The 12,783-nt window shown below is 46.3% G+C and overlaps 1 long non-coding RNA gene across 1 annotated transcript; it reads right to left on the bottom strand.

Moving 5' to 3' along the window:
- Window positions 1-1,812: 1,812 nt before the first annotated feature.
- Window positions 1,813-12,576, bottom strand: LOC137362244 (uncharacterized). The gene is made up of 3 exons (XR_010972453.1): window positions 12,371-12,576; window positions 5,363-5,520; window positions 1,813-2,438 (listed from the first exon to the last, which is right to left on the bottom strand). It is a non-coding gene; the product is annotated as an uncharacterized lncRNA (long non-coding RNA).
- Between the last annotated feature and the right edge of the window lie 207 nt (window positions 12,577-12,783).

Genomic DNA, 12,783 nt, shown 5'->3' with positions numbered 1-12,783 from the left:
GTTCTAGTTTCCATGGAACATTCTTTCCTCTCTTGTTTCCCCCAAACATGTGATCCATTCAAACTAAAAGAAGCCAAAATAAGCAACAAATTGTAACCGAAGCAAAGGGAACCTTCCCAACTGAACCAGAACATTGCTCCCAGTGTCCATGAGACACTCTGCATCCTGAGGTGTCCACCGGTTGCAGAAGGCCACCCCGGCATGGACAAGACCAGGGAAGACAGGGCAGCAGCCAGAGTGACACCCCCACTCCCAACATGGTCCCTGTACATCCTGGACCTACACATTGTTTCTCAGCCTGAGCGAGAGGGAGAGAGAGAGATGGAGAAGGTGAGAACTGAATGTTTAAATATACAAGACAGATACAAACCTGGGTGGGTTTGGGGTGGATGAGGTGAGGGTGAGGAGGGCATTGGTGGGACTGGGGGGTTTTGGAAGGGCAGGTCATCGAAAGGGCTGTGGGTGTGGGTGGTGTTTTAATCAGGCCCAAGAGCAGGTCCCAGAAAAGATCCTCCAACCTTCCCACCCCACCTCCACACCGAGTGGCCAGAGATTAGGAGAATGGGGTTAAACTGTAACCAAGGCCATTGATAAGGTCCCACAAGGCAGACTGGTCATGAATGACAAGCCCATGGGATCCAACACAAAACAGCAAGTTAGAGCCAAAATTGACTCAGAGGCAGGAAGCAAAGAGTAATGGTTGATGAGTGTTTGTGTGACTGGAAGGCTGTTTTCAGTGAGGTTCTGCAGGGATCAGTACTGGCTTTTTGTTCTATAGATCAATGGTTTGGACTTGAATGTAGGGGATTTGATTAAAAAGTTTGCAGATGAAACAAAAATTGACCATGTGGTTGATAATGAAGAAGAAAGCTGTAAACTGCAGGAAGATATCAATGGACTGGTCAGGTGGGCAGAATAGTGACAAATGGAATTCAATCTGGAGAAGTGTGAGGTAATGTATTTGGAGACAGCTAACAAGGCAAGGGAATACACAATAAATGGTAGGATATTGAGAAGTATAAAGGAACAGAGGGGCCTTGGAGTGCATGTTCATAGATCCCTGAACATGGCTGGGCAGGTACATAAGGCGTAAGAGATACTTGCCTTTATTAACCAAGGCAGAGAATATAAGAGCATGGAGGTTATGTTGGAAATGTATAAAACACTGGTTTGGACACAGCTGGAGGACTGTGTACAGTTCTGGTCAAAGCACTGCAGGAAAGATGTGGCTATATTAGAGAAAATACAGAGGAGATTTACAAGGATGTTGGCTGGATTGGAGAATTTTCGTTCTGAGGAAATATTGGATAGGTGAGGGTTGTTTTCTTTGGAACAGAGGAGGCTGAGGGGAGACCGAATTGAAGTGTAGAAAATGATGATGGGTCTAAATAGAGTGGATAGGAAGGACCTATTCCCCTTGGCTGAGGGGTCCATAACCAGGGGCATAGATTTAGAGAAAGAGGTAGGAAATTTAAAAGGGATTTGAGGGGAAATGTTTTCAGACAGAGGGTGGTGGGGATCTGCAACTCACTGCCTGGGAGGGTGGTAGAGGCAGAAACCCTCACAACAATTAAAAAGTACTTGGATATGCACGTGAAGTGCCCTAAACTACAAGGGTATTATTACGACCGACCGCTCAAGTCAAAGCCCCCCCAGTCAAAATATCCAATTTTGATAGTGGTGGGAGAAACGCACTGTTGATTCAGTCCCGTCCCTCACAGATCGCCTGACATTTTAAACATTCCAAATTAAAGATCCAGCCAAATTGTACCATCTATTAACCCCCGAATAAGGCTAACCAAACCAGGTGTCTTTAGATCAACAAATTAACTGTTTAATTAGAAAAACTAAATTCTTAAACACTACTAACATATAAACAGTTAAAACAGAAAAAATAGTGACTTTGCATATTTATGCTCCTGCCGAAGTGAAATCTTCCTAAATGGAATAGTCCAATGTTGCTTGAAGTCCTCACAGCCGTGTGATGGGGGGAGAAAATAAGAGTTTCTTCAACAGTAGAACAGTCCACAGTCTAGTTCAGCAGTTGAATTGATGCTGTTCTTCTCCAGCGATAAATTTCAACAATTACAGTTCAGTAGTTAAAGGAATTGGATATTTTTTTTTAGAAATTAATCTGGCTTGACATCAGAATTCTGAGAGTATAATAAATAGGGTTTAAATAAACCAAGAGAGTGCTCTCTTTTCCTTCAGTGTATGCTGGATGATCATCTGTGTCTGTCTCTGTTAACGGTGTCTCAAATGCTACTTTTTCAACTAGTTTCAAATGTCAATTGGAAACAATGCATCTCTCGATCTTCAGTCTCTGAGTGGATGTATCCCGGGGCAACGAGAATACATTCTTTGACTCAGTCTCTGGAGCTTGTTGCCTCAAAGCAGTACTGCTCCTTTTCCAGCCTTAAAGGCACACTGCATTCTTCCTAGAAAAAAAATACAGGATCATCACACTATGGACCAAGAGCTGGAAAGCGGGATTCGGCTGGATGGCTCCTTGTCAGCCAACGAGGACACGATGGGCCGAATGGCCTCCTTCCGTACTGTAAATTTCCAGGATTCTAAGTTGAGAAGCAGCCCCTTCGGGTAACGATACAGGGGCTGTAACCTCTCACAGTGAATATATACATGGCCCATGGACTCTTCAAGGCTGCAAACATCACATGCAGCCTGAGAGTGGGTGAAGCTGCTGAAAACCCTATTGTCCAGGATGCTCCATCTCCTGGGCACTCGGACCCAGTTGGAAACAGTTTGTCAGGTCCTGTTTGCTCTCTGTGCCTTCACCAAGATGGCTGTGCTTGCACCCTGACCCCGCCCTGTCCAAGATGGCGGCCAGTGACCCCTCTCCCCCGGGCCTGTCACCATGAGGTAAACACAGGGCCTCTTGGCCTACCCCAGGTGTATATGAAGCCTCCGAGCCCACCCACGGCACCAATTCCTCCCCTGTACCCACAATCTCCTCTCGCCTCCCGATCCACCTGGTCCATCTCAGTCCATCTCCATTTCCTACGCTGGCCATGCTCAGTGCACTGTTCGATCCCACGCCAATACACCGGGCCCCTGTGGTCATTGAAAAGGGACTGACCCTTATCACGGGAGTCCTGGGTAATGAATCCTCCACTGAAAGCTCCAAATATTGAATGGATGATTTTGTGTCATCCCATTGAGATCAGGGCCAGAGAGACAATGGAGAAAATTATTAAATAAATTATACAGAAACCCGAGTGCCCGGGACATCAACTATGGTGTGAAGTACACTGGGAATTCTGTTCTTCACCCACATTTGGACTCAGGAATTAGAGGGATGTTTTCATAACTTGTAGTTGACACCAAACTGGATGATAGAACTAATAATGTGGAGGAGTGCATTGAAATCCAGGAAGACATAAACAGGCTGGCAGACTGGACAGATAAATGGGAAATGAAATTCAACATAGTGAAATGTGAGCTGGTTCATTTTGGGAGGAGGAATAAGGAGGCCAGTTATTGGTTAGAATGTAAGAACTTAAATGGAGCAGAGGAGCAAAGAGATCTGGGAACAGAGTCACATAAATCACTAAAAGGAGCAACACAAGTGGATAAGAGAGCAAAGAAAGAGCTGATGTTCTTTTCTCGAGGAATGCAATGTAACAGCAGGGAGGGAATGTTGAATTTATAGAGAACCTCACTTAGAAGGACTGTGAGCAGTTCTGGTCTCCAGATTAAAAAAGGATATTGAAGACTGAAGAAAGTGCAGAATAGATTTACAAAGATGTCACCAGAGAGGATGTTACTATCCAGCAAGATTGAGCAGGCTGGGGATCCTTGCTCTGGAAAAGAGAAGACGAGGAGGAGATCTGATAGAGGTCTTTAAAATTATCAGGGAGTCAGAACAAGGGGGCAGCAATATAATACAGACATTAACAGGTCAAATAGAGAACTTAGGAGGAATTTGTCTACTCAGAGAGTGGTGAGAATGTGGAACTCACTGCCATGTGGAGTGATTGAAGGTGATAACAATGATGTGTTTAAGGGGAGGCTCAATACATTTATGAGGGAGAAGGGAATAGAGGGATATGAGGGCAGGGTGGGATGATGTAATTAGATTGGGAGGAGGCTCATGTGGATTATAAACAGCTGCACAGACTAGAGGGGCTGAACGGCCTGTTTCTGGGCTGTAATTCTGTGCACATTCAGCCTGGGTGGATTAATGCTCAGGTTCACTGGGCCCAGGGGTGGATTAATGAAAGTTCTGGCTCCATGTTTTAGACGATGCTGCCGAGTATTGCAGGTGATGGAGAAGAGTTTCTCTCTATCTACCCTATCAGTTTCAATTAATATCTTGAAAAGTTTAATCAAATCACCCCTTAATCTTCTGAATTCCAGGGACTACAACCCTCACAGTGAGGTGATTCATTCTGGCAGAAGGAATAGGGTGAGGCAACATACACTTAATGGTACAGTTCTAAAGAATTTGCAGGGATAGAGGGACCTGAGGGTTCATGTGCAGAGATCACTGAAAGTGGAAGGATGTATCGAGGGAACAGTTGGCAAAGCAAATGGGATCTTGGGCCTCATAAATAGAGGTATTGAACACAAAAGGAAGGAAGTTATGCTGAACATTTATAAAGCTCTGGTTAGGCCACAACTAGAGTATTGCATCCAGTTCTGGTCACCACACTTTAGGAAGGATGTGAAGGTCCTTGAGAGGGTGCAGAGATTTATCAGAATGGTTCCTGAGATGAGAGAATTTAACTACAAGGTTAGGTTGGAGGAGCTGGTGTTGTTCTCCTTGGAGCAAAGGAGATTGAGGGGAGATCTGATAGAGGTGTTGAAAATGATGACAGGTTTAGATAAGGCAGACCAAGAAAAGCTGTTCCCATTAGCTGATGATACAAGGATTAGTGGACACAGATTCAGGTTTTGAGATACAGGAGGGATGTGAGGAAGCAGTTTTTTTACACAGTGAATGATAATGACCTGGAACTCACTGCCTACGAGGGTGGTGGAAGTGGAGACGATCAATGATTACAAAAGGAAATTAGATGGGCACTTGAGGCAAATAAACCTGCAGGACTACGGGGATAGAGTGGGGGAATGGGACTGACTGGATTGTTCTGCAGAGAGTGGGATGGAATCAAAAAGATCAATGTCCTCCTCCTGTGCTGTAATGACTCTGATTCATTTGTGTAATCTCTCCTCGTAATTTAACCCTTGGAGTCCAGGTATCATTCAGGTAAATCTACCCTGCACTCCCTCCAAGGCCATTATATCCTTCCGAAGCTGTGGTGCCCAGAACTGAACACAATATTCCAGGTGTGGTCTAACCAGGGCTTTGTGTATCTCAGTGCTTTTCCACTCTCACTGATACCTGAAATCTTTTCCCACAGACAGAACAGACAAAGCTTTCTCCTTCCACATTCAAAGGCCGATGATATTCAGGTCCTGATGTATCGAGTGACTCTGTCAGATCTTGATGTGATGTTTGGCTCGAGATTCCCCATCTGCATATCCCCTGCTTCTAAGCCCCTGTAAAAGGAGTTTACAAAAACCATCACTGTCAGTCCAGGATAGAAATTCACAACATTCTCTCCTCCTGCTTCCTGGCCCAGGATGACTGTACATGCACCCTGCTGTACATTGTCCTGAGGGAGGCCACACACCAGCCTGGATTCACGTCTGCGGCTGCAGAAACGCCTGTGTATTCCCCTATCAAATCTCCTATCACTATTGCTCAGTCAGTCAGCTTTGTGACCCTCTGTGAAGCTGATCCAACTGTGCTGCCATGGCCTTGACTCTGGCTGCACTCCTTAGATGAACCATCACTTTCATCAGTATTCAGAACTGAATACTGGTTGGAGAGTGAGATGCACTCAGGGGTCTCCTGCATTCCCTGCCTGTTTCTTCTTGACTGTCAGTTGGCCACCCATTGCCTCTCTCCCTGCATACTCTTCAGCTGCAGGGTGACCATATCGAGAAACGTGCTGTCCACAAATCTCTCACCTCATGGATGCACCGCAGTGACACCAGCTGCAGTTCATGCTCCGAAAACCGGAGCTCGAGGTGCTGCAACTTGTTTTATCTTCATCCATGTGATGTGGGTGTTGCTGGCTCGGCCAGTATTTATTGTCCATCCCAAACTGCCCTTGACAACTGAGAGGCTCGCTCGGCCATTTCAGAGGGCATTTCAGAGTCAGCCACATTGCTGTAGATCTGGAGTCACATGTAGGCCAGACCAGGTAAGGACAGCAGATTTCCCATCTCATGAACCAGATGGCTTTTTAATTGCAGATTTATTAATTGAATTTAAATGTCACCATCTGCCGTGGTGGGATTCGAACCCATGTTCCAGTGACATTACCCCGATGTCACCACCTCCCCCAATGATACTTCCTACACAAATGGTTATCTGGAGTTGGCACATTACACAGGATGTGCACTCCAGAGGTCGGAGCAGCCCCATCATTGGCAGGAATTTGGGACTTGTAACTGCAAAGGCTTTTGTTATCAAAAAGGACTGTGTAATGTATCAGTGTGGTGTGAGATAGTCAAGTGTTGAATAAGTAAAGAAAATATCTTTGGAAATAGCTGACACCACAATTTACAATCAAAGTGCTGTTTAGATAATTGTGGATTTCTTTTAGTTTAGTTATTAGAACAAAAGACTGAAAATGTGAAATCTTGTGTAATTTATTAGTGTGGTCTGGGGATTCATATCTCATATTTTTCATATTGACAATCTCTGAGGTTGTAACAACTGGAAAGTGGGATGAACAGATACAATGGGCGGAATGGCCTCCTCCTGTGCTGTAAATAGAGTCAGAGAGTTATACAGCACAGAAACAGGCACTTCGGCCCATCATGTCCGTGCCGGTCATCAAGCACCTAACTATTCTAATCCCATTTTCCAGCACTTGGCCCATAGTCTTGTCTGCTATGGCGTTTCAAGTGCTCATCTAAATACTTGTTAAATGTTGTGAGGGTTCCTGCCTCTACCACCTCTTCAGGCAGTGCTTTTCAGATTCCAACCACCCTCTGGGTGAAACTTTTTTTTTCCCCACAAATCCTCTCTCAACCTCCTGCCCCTTACCTTAAATCAATGTCTCCTGGTTATTGACACCTCCACGAAGGGAAAAAGTTTCTTCCTATCTAACCTATCAATGCCCCTCATAAATTTGAATACCTCAATCATGTCCCCCTTCAGCCTTCTCTGCTCTAATGAAAACAACCCCAGCCATTTCAGTCTCTCTTCATACCTGAAATGCTCCAGACCAGGCAACATCCTTGTGATACTTCTCTGCACCCTCTCCAGTGCAATCACATCCTTCCTATAGTGTGGTGCCTAGAATTGTACACAGTACTCCAGCTGTGGCCTAACTAGCGTTTTATACAGTTCCACCATAACCTCCCAGCTCTTATATTCTATGCCTCAGCTGATAAAGGCAAGTATCCCATATGCCTTCCTAACCACCTTATCTACCTGTGCTGCTGCCTTCAGTGATCTATGGACAAGTACACCAAGGTCCCTCTGACCCTCTGTACTTCCTGGGGTCCTACCATCCATTGTATATTCCCTTGCCTTGTTAGTCCTCCCAAAATGCATCACCTCACACTTCTCAGGATTAAATTCCATTTGCCACTGCTCTGCCCATCTTACCAGCCCATCGATATCGTCCTGTAATCTAAGGCTTTCCTCCTCACTATTTACGACACCACCAATTTTCATGTCAACTGCGAATTTACTTATCATGCCTCCTATATTCACATCTAAATCATTAATGTACACTACAAACAGTAAGGGTCCCAGTACCGATCCCTGCGGTACACCACTGGTCTCGGGTTTCCACTCGCAAAAACAACCCTCGACCATCACCCTCTGCCTCCTGCCACTAAGCCAATTTTGGATCCAATTTGCCAAATTGCCCTGGATCCCATGGGCTCTGACCTTCTTAACCACTCTCCCATGTGGGACCTTATCAAAAGCTTACTGAAGTCCATGCAGACTACATCAACTGCTTTACCCTCATCTACACACCTAGTCACTGCCTTGAAAAATTCAATCAAGTTAGTTAGACACGATCTCCCCCTAACAAAGACATGCTGACTATCCCTGATTAATCCCTGCCTCTCCAAGTGGAGATTAATCCTGTCCCTCAGAATTTTTTCCAATGTTTTCCCAGCCACTGATGTTAGACTCACTGGCCTGTCAGTACCTGGTTTATCCCTGCTACCCTTCTTGATAATGGCACCACATTCGTAGTCCTCCAGTCCTCTGGTACCTCTCCTGTGACCAGAGAGGATCTGAAAATTTATGTCAGAGCCCTTGCTCTCTCCTCCCTTGCCTCACATAACAGCCTGGGATACATCTCATCTGGGACTGGGGATTTATCCACTTTTAAGCCCGCTAAAACAGCTAATACTTCCTCACTTTCAATGCTAATATGTTCAAGTGTATCACAATCCCCCTCCCTGATCTCTACACCTACATCATCCTTCTCCATAGTGAACACAGATGCAAAGTAATCATTTAAAACCTCACCTATGTCCTCCGACTTCACACACAGATTGGCACTTTGGTCCCTAATGGGCCCCACTCTTTCACTGCTTATCCTCTTGCCCTTAATATACTTAGAAAATGCCTTAGCGTTTTCCTTGATCTTGCCCGCCAGTGTTTTTTCATGCCCCCTCTTTGCTCTCCTAATTACTTTTTTTTGTACCCCCCCCCACCCCACAAACTACACTTTCTATACTCCTCCAGGTCCTCTGCTGTTTTCAGCACTTTGAATCTGGCATAAGCCTCCTTTTTTTTTTCTGATCCAATCCTCTATATCCCTTGACATCCAGGTTTCCCTGGACTTGTTGGTCCTACCCTTCACCTTTACGGGTACATGTTGCCTCTGAACCCTCACTATTTCCTCTTTGAATGACTCGCACTGGTCTGATGCAGACTTTCCTACAAGTAGCTGCTCCCAGTCCACTTTGGCCAGATCCTGTTTTATCATATTGAACTCGGCCTTCCCCCAATTCAGTACTTTTATTTCCAGCCCGCCTTTGTCTTTTTCTTAGAGTTATGATCACTATCCCCGAAATGCTCCCCCACTGACACTTCTACCACTTGTCCAGCATCATTCCCTAGGATTAGGTCCAGTACTGCGCCTTTTCTTGTTGCACGTTCTAGGTACTGGCTCAAAAAAGTCTCCTGTATATATTTTAAGAACTCCGCCCCCTTTAAGTCTTTTACACTCAGACCATCCCAGTTGATATCAGGTAAGTTGAAATCCCCTATTATTACTCCATTATTTTTACACCTCTCTGAGATTTGCCTACATATCTGCTCCTCTATCTCTCCCTGACTGTTTGGAGGCCTGCAGTACACTCCCAGCCAAGTGATTGCCCCCTTTTTGTTTTCAAGTTCTACTCATCTGGCCTCATTTGAAGAACCTTCTCAGATATCATCCCTCCTTCGACAGGTTTGCGTCTGCCTGCAATGAATTTGGCCTAACCATCAGCCTCAAGAAAACGAACATCATGGGGCAGGACGTCAGAAATGCTCCATCCATCAATATTGGCGACCACGCTCTGGAAGTGGTTCAAGAGTTCACCTACCTAGGCTCAACTATCACCAGTAACCTGTCTCGAGATGCAGAAATCAACAAGCGCATGGGTAAGGCTTCCACTGCTATGTCCAGACTGGCCAAGAGAGTGTGGGAAAATGGCGCACTGACACGGAACACAAAACTCCGAGTGTATCAGGCCTGTGTCCTCAGTACCTTGCTCTACGGCAGCGAGGCCTGGACAACGTATGCCAGCCAAGAGCGACGTCTCAATTCATTCCATCTTCGCTGTCTTCGGAGAATACTTGGCATCAGGTGGCAGGACTATATCTCCAACACAGAAGTCCTTGAAGCGGCCAACACCCCCAGCTTATACACACTACTGAGTCAGCGGCGCTTGAGATGGCTTGGCCATGTGAGCCGCATGGAAGATGGCAGGATCCCCAAAGACACATTGTACAGCGTGCTCGCCACTGGTATCAGACCCACCGGCCGTCCATGTCTCCGCTATAAAGACGTCTGCAAACTCGACATGAAATCGTGTGACATTGATCACAAGTCGTGGGAGTCAGTTGCCAGCATTCGCCAGAGCTGGCGGGCAGCCATAAAGACAGGGCTAAATTGTGGCGAGTCGAAGAGACTCAGTAGTTGGCAGGAAAAAAGACAGAGGCGCAAGGGGAGAGCCAACTGTGCAACAGCCCCGACAAACAAATTTCTCTGCAGCACCTGTGGAAGAGCCTGTCACTCCAGAATTGGCCTTTATAGCCACTCCAGGCGCTGCTTCACAAACCACTGACCACCTCCAGGCGCGTATCCATTGTCTCTCGAGATAAGGAGGCCCAAAAGAAGAAAGAAAAGAAACTGCAGTAATTGACTCCTTGATCAACAGTGCAATGCGACCGCCTCTTTTATCCCTTCTCCTGTCACACCTGAAGATTCTATACCCTGGAATATTGAGCTGCCAGTCCTGCCCTTCCCTCAACCATCTCCGTGATAGCAACTATATCATAATCCCATATGCTAATCAACACCCTCAATTCATCTGTCTTGCATTAAAATAAATGCAATCCAGCCTTGCATTTGTCACTTGTGCCTTAACAGGTCTATATTTGCTCTGCCTAACAGACTGACTCAGTTTCTCTTCGAGATTTGACTGAGCATCACCCACTCCTATACCTCCACTCTGTATCCCATTCCTCTGCCAAATGTGTTGAAACTGCCCCCAACAGCACTCGTAAACCTCCCAGCAAGGATGTTCGTCCAACTTATACGGGTCCCACCTTTGCCAGAAACAGACCCAGTGATCCAGGAAGCTAAAGCCCTCCCTCCTGCACCATCTCTTCAGCCACGCATTCATCTGCTCTATCCTCCTATTCCTATACTCACTAGCATGTGGCACTGGAGTAATCCAGAGATTACAACCTTTGAGGTCCTGCTTTTTAATCTGCCACCTAGCTCCCTAAATTCTTGTTTCAGGTCTTCATCCGCTTTTTACCTCCGTCGTTGGTACCAATGTGTTCCACGACCTCTGACTATTCGCCCCCCCCCCCCCCCTTCAGAATGTCCTGCTGCCATTCCGTGACTAACTTGACCCTAGCACCAGGGAGGCAACATACCATCCTGAAGTCATGTTTGTCGCCACAGAAATGCCTATCTGTATCCCTTACGATAGAATCCATTATCAGTATAGTTCTTGCAGTCCTTTTCCTCCCCTGCTGTGCAGCAGAGCCATGCGTGGTAACACAAACTTGGCTGCTGCTGCTTTCCGCTGGGAGGTCATTCACCCCAACAGTATCCAAAGTGGTCTATCTGTTTGAGAGGGGGATGGCCACAGGGGACTCCTGCACAACCTGCCTGCGCCTACTACTCCATCTGGTGGTCACCCATCTCATTTCTGCCTGTGCAGCCATTACCTGCAGTGTGACCACCTCTCTAAACGTGCTATCCACAACGTCCTCAGCATCGCCGATGCTCCACAGTGAATCCACCTGCAGCTCCAGCTCCATAATGCGGGTAGTCAGTAGCTGCAGCTGGATCCACTTCCTGCACACATGGTCGTCAGGGACACTGGAAGCATCTCTGATTTCCCACATCGCGCAGGAGGAGCATATCACGGGGCTGAGCTCTCCTGCCATGACTTACCTTTAGATTAATTAGTTACTCCCTTTAAAAAATATTAATTACACGAGAGGATTGTTCTACTCCAAACACTACCCACGACAATCTAAATTACTCTAATTTAAAAAAAACACACTCTTAGAACTCACTTTATCACTCGAGGTCTTTTTTTAAACAACTTTCCCCTTATTTTTTAAAGCTAATTAAATTGACTAACAGTTGTTAATTACCCAACCAATCACAAACAAAGAACAAAGAACAGTTCAGCACAGGAACAGGCCATTCGGCCTGTACGTGGGTTTCTGCTGGGTGCTCCGGTTTCCTCCCACAGCCAAAGATTTGCAGGTTGATAAGTAAATTGGCGATTGTAAATTGCCCCTAGTGCAGGTAGGTGGTAGGGGAATTGAGGGCTTGTGGTAGGAATATGGGATTAATGTAGGATTAATATAAATGGCTGGTTGATGGTCGGCACAGACTCGGTGGGCCGAAGGACCTGTTTCAGTGCTGTATCTCTAAATAAATAAATAATAAACCTCAATACTTAAAAATAAAAGACTACTCACCGGCTACTCACTTCCCTTCTATTGGTGTCAGTTAAATCTCAGGAAGCTGCCCCTTATTCTGATGAAAACTGGAATGTTTAATTTCCAGCTCCTTGGACAAACTTCCGAACTTTGGAGAAAGGGAAACAAAGTTACAAAACTTACCAGCCAATCAACTCACAGGCTTCCTGACTCGCTGGAAACGGGAGAAGAAACTGGGAAATGGCGGCTCGGAGACTGAAGTCGCTGCACCATCGCTTTAATGCGGCCCCTCCCTTCCCCCGGGGTTCTCGCCGCACGTCCGCCGAACCCGGCGGCTCTGATTCAGGGCCTGAGAGCCGTTGAAACTCGGTGTTACCGAGGCTGCGCTCAACTTCCGGGAACGGCACCGCGCATGCTCAAGGAGACAGACGACTCCGTGGGGCGGAGCCTTCTGATGCGTGCGTGTTGCGGTTCTTGGGGTGGAGATAGGCCGTATTTCTGCGCGCGGTGCATTCTGGGCACTATAGGCTGCCATTTACCAGTCGGGGAATGGAGGGGTAGTACATGGTTCATACTCAGAAAAGTAAAATGGTATA

This window comes from Heterodontus francisci, unplaced genomic scaffold, assembly GCF_036365525.1.
Source record: "Heterodontus francisci isolate sHetFra1 unplaced genomic scaffold, sHetFra1.hap1 HAP1_SCAFFOLD_526, whole genome shotgun sequence".
NCBI classification, from domain to species: Eukaryota; Metazoa; Chordata; class Chondrichthyes; order Heterodontiformes; family Heterodontidae; genus Heterodontus; species Heterodontus francisci.
The sequence above is the reverse complement of the archived record's forward strand: the minus strand, read 5'-3'. Positions and strand labels throughout refer to the sequence as shown.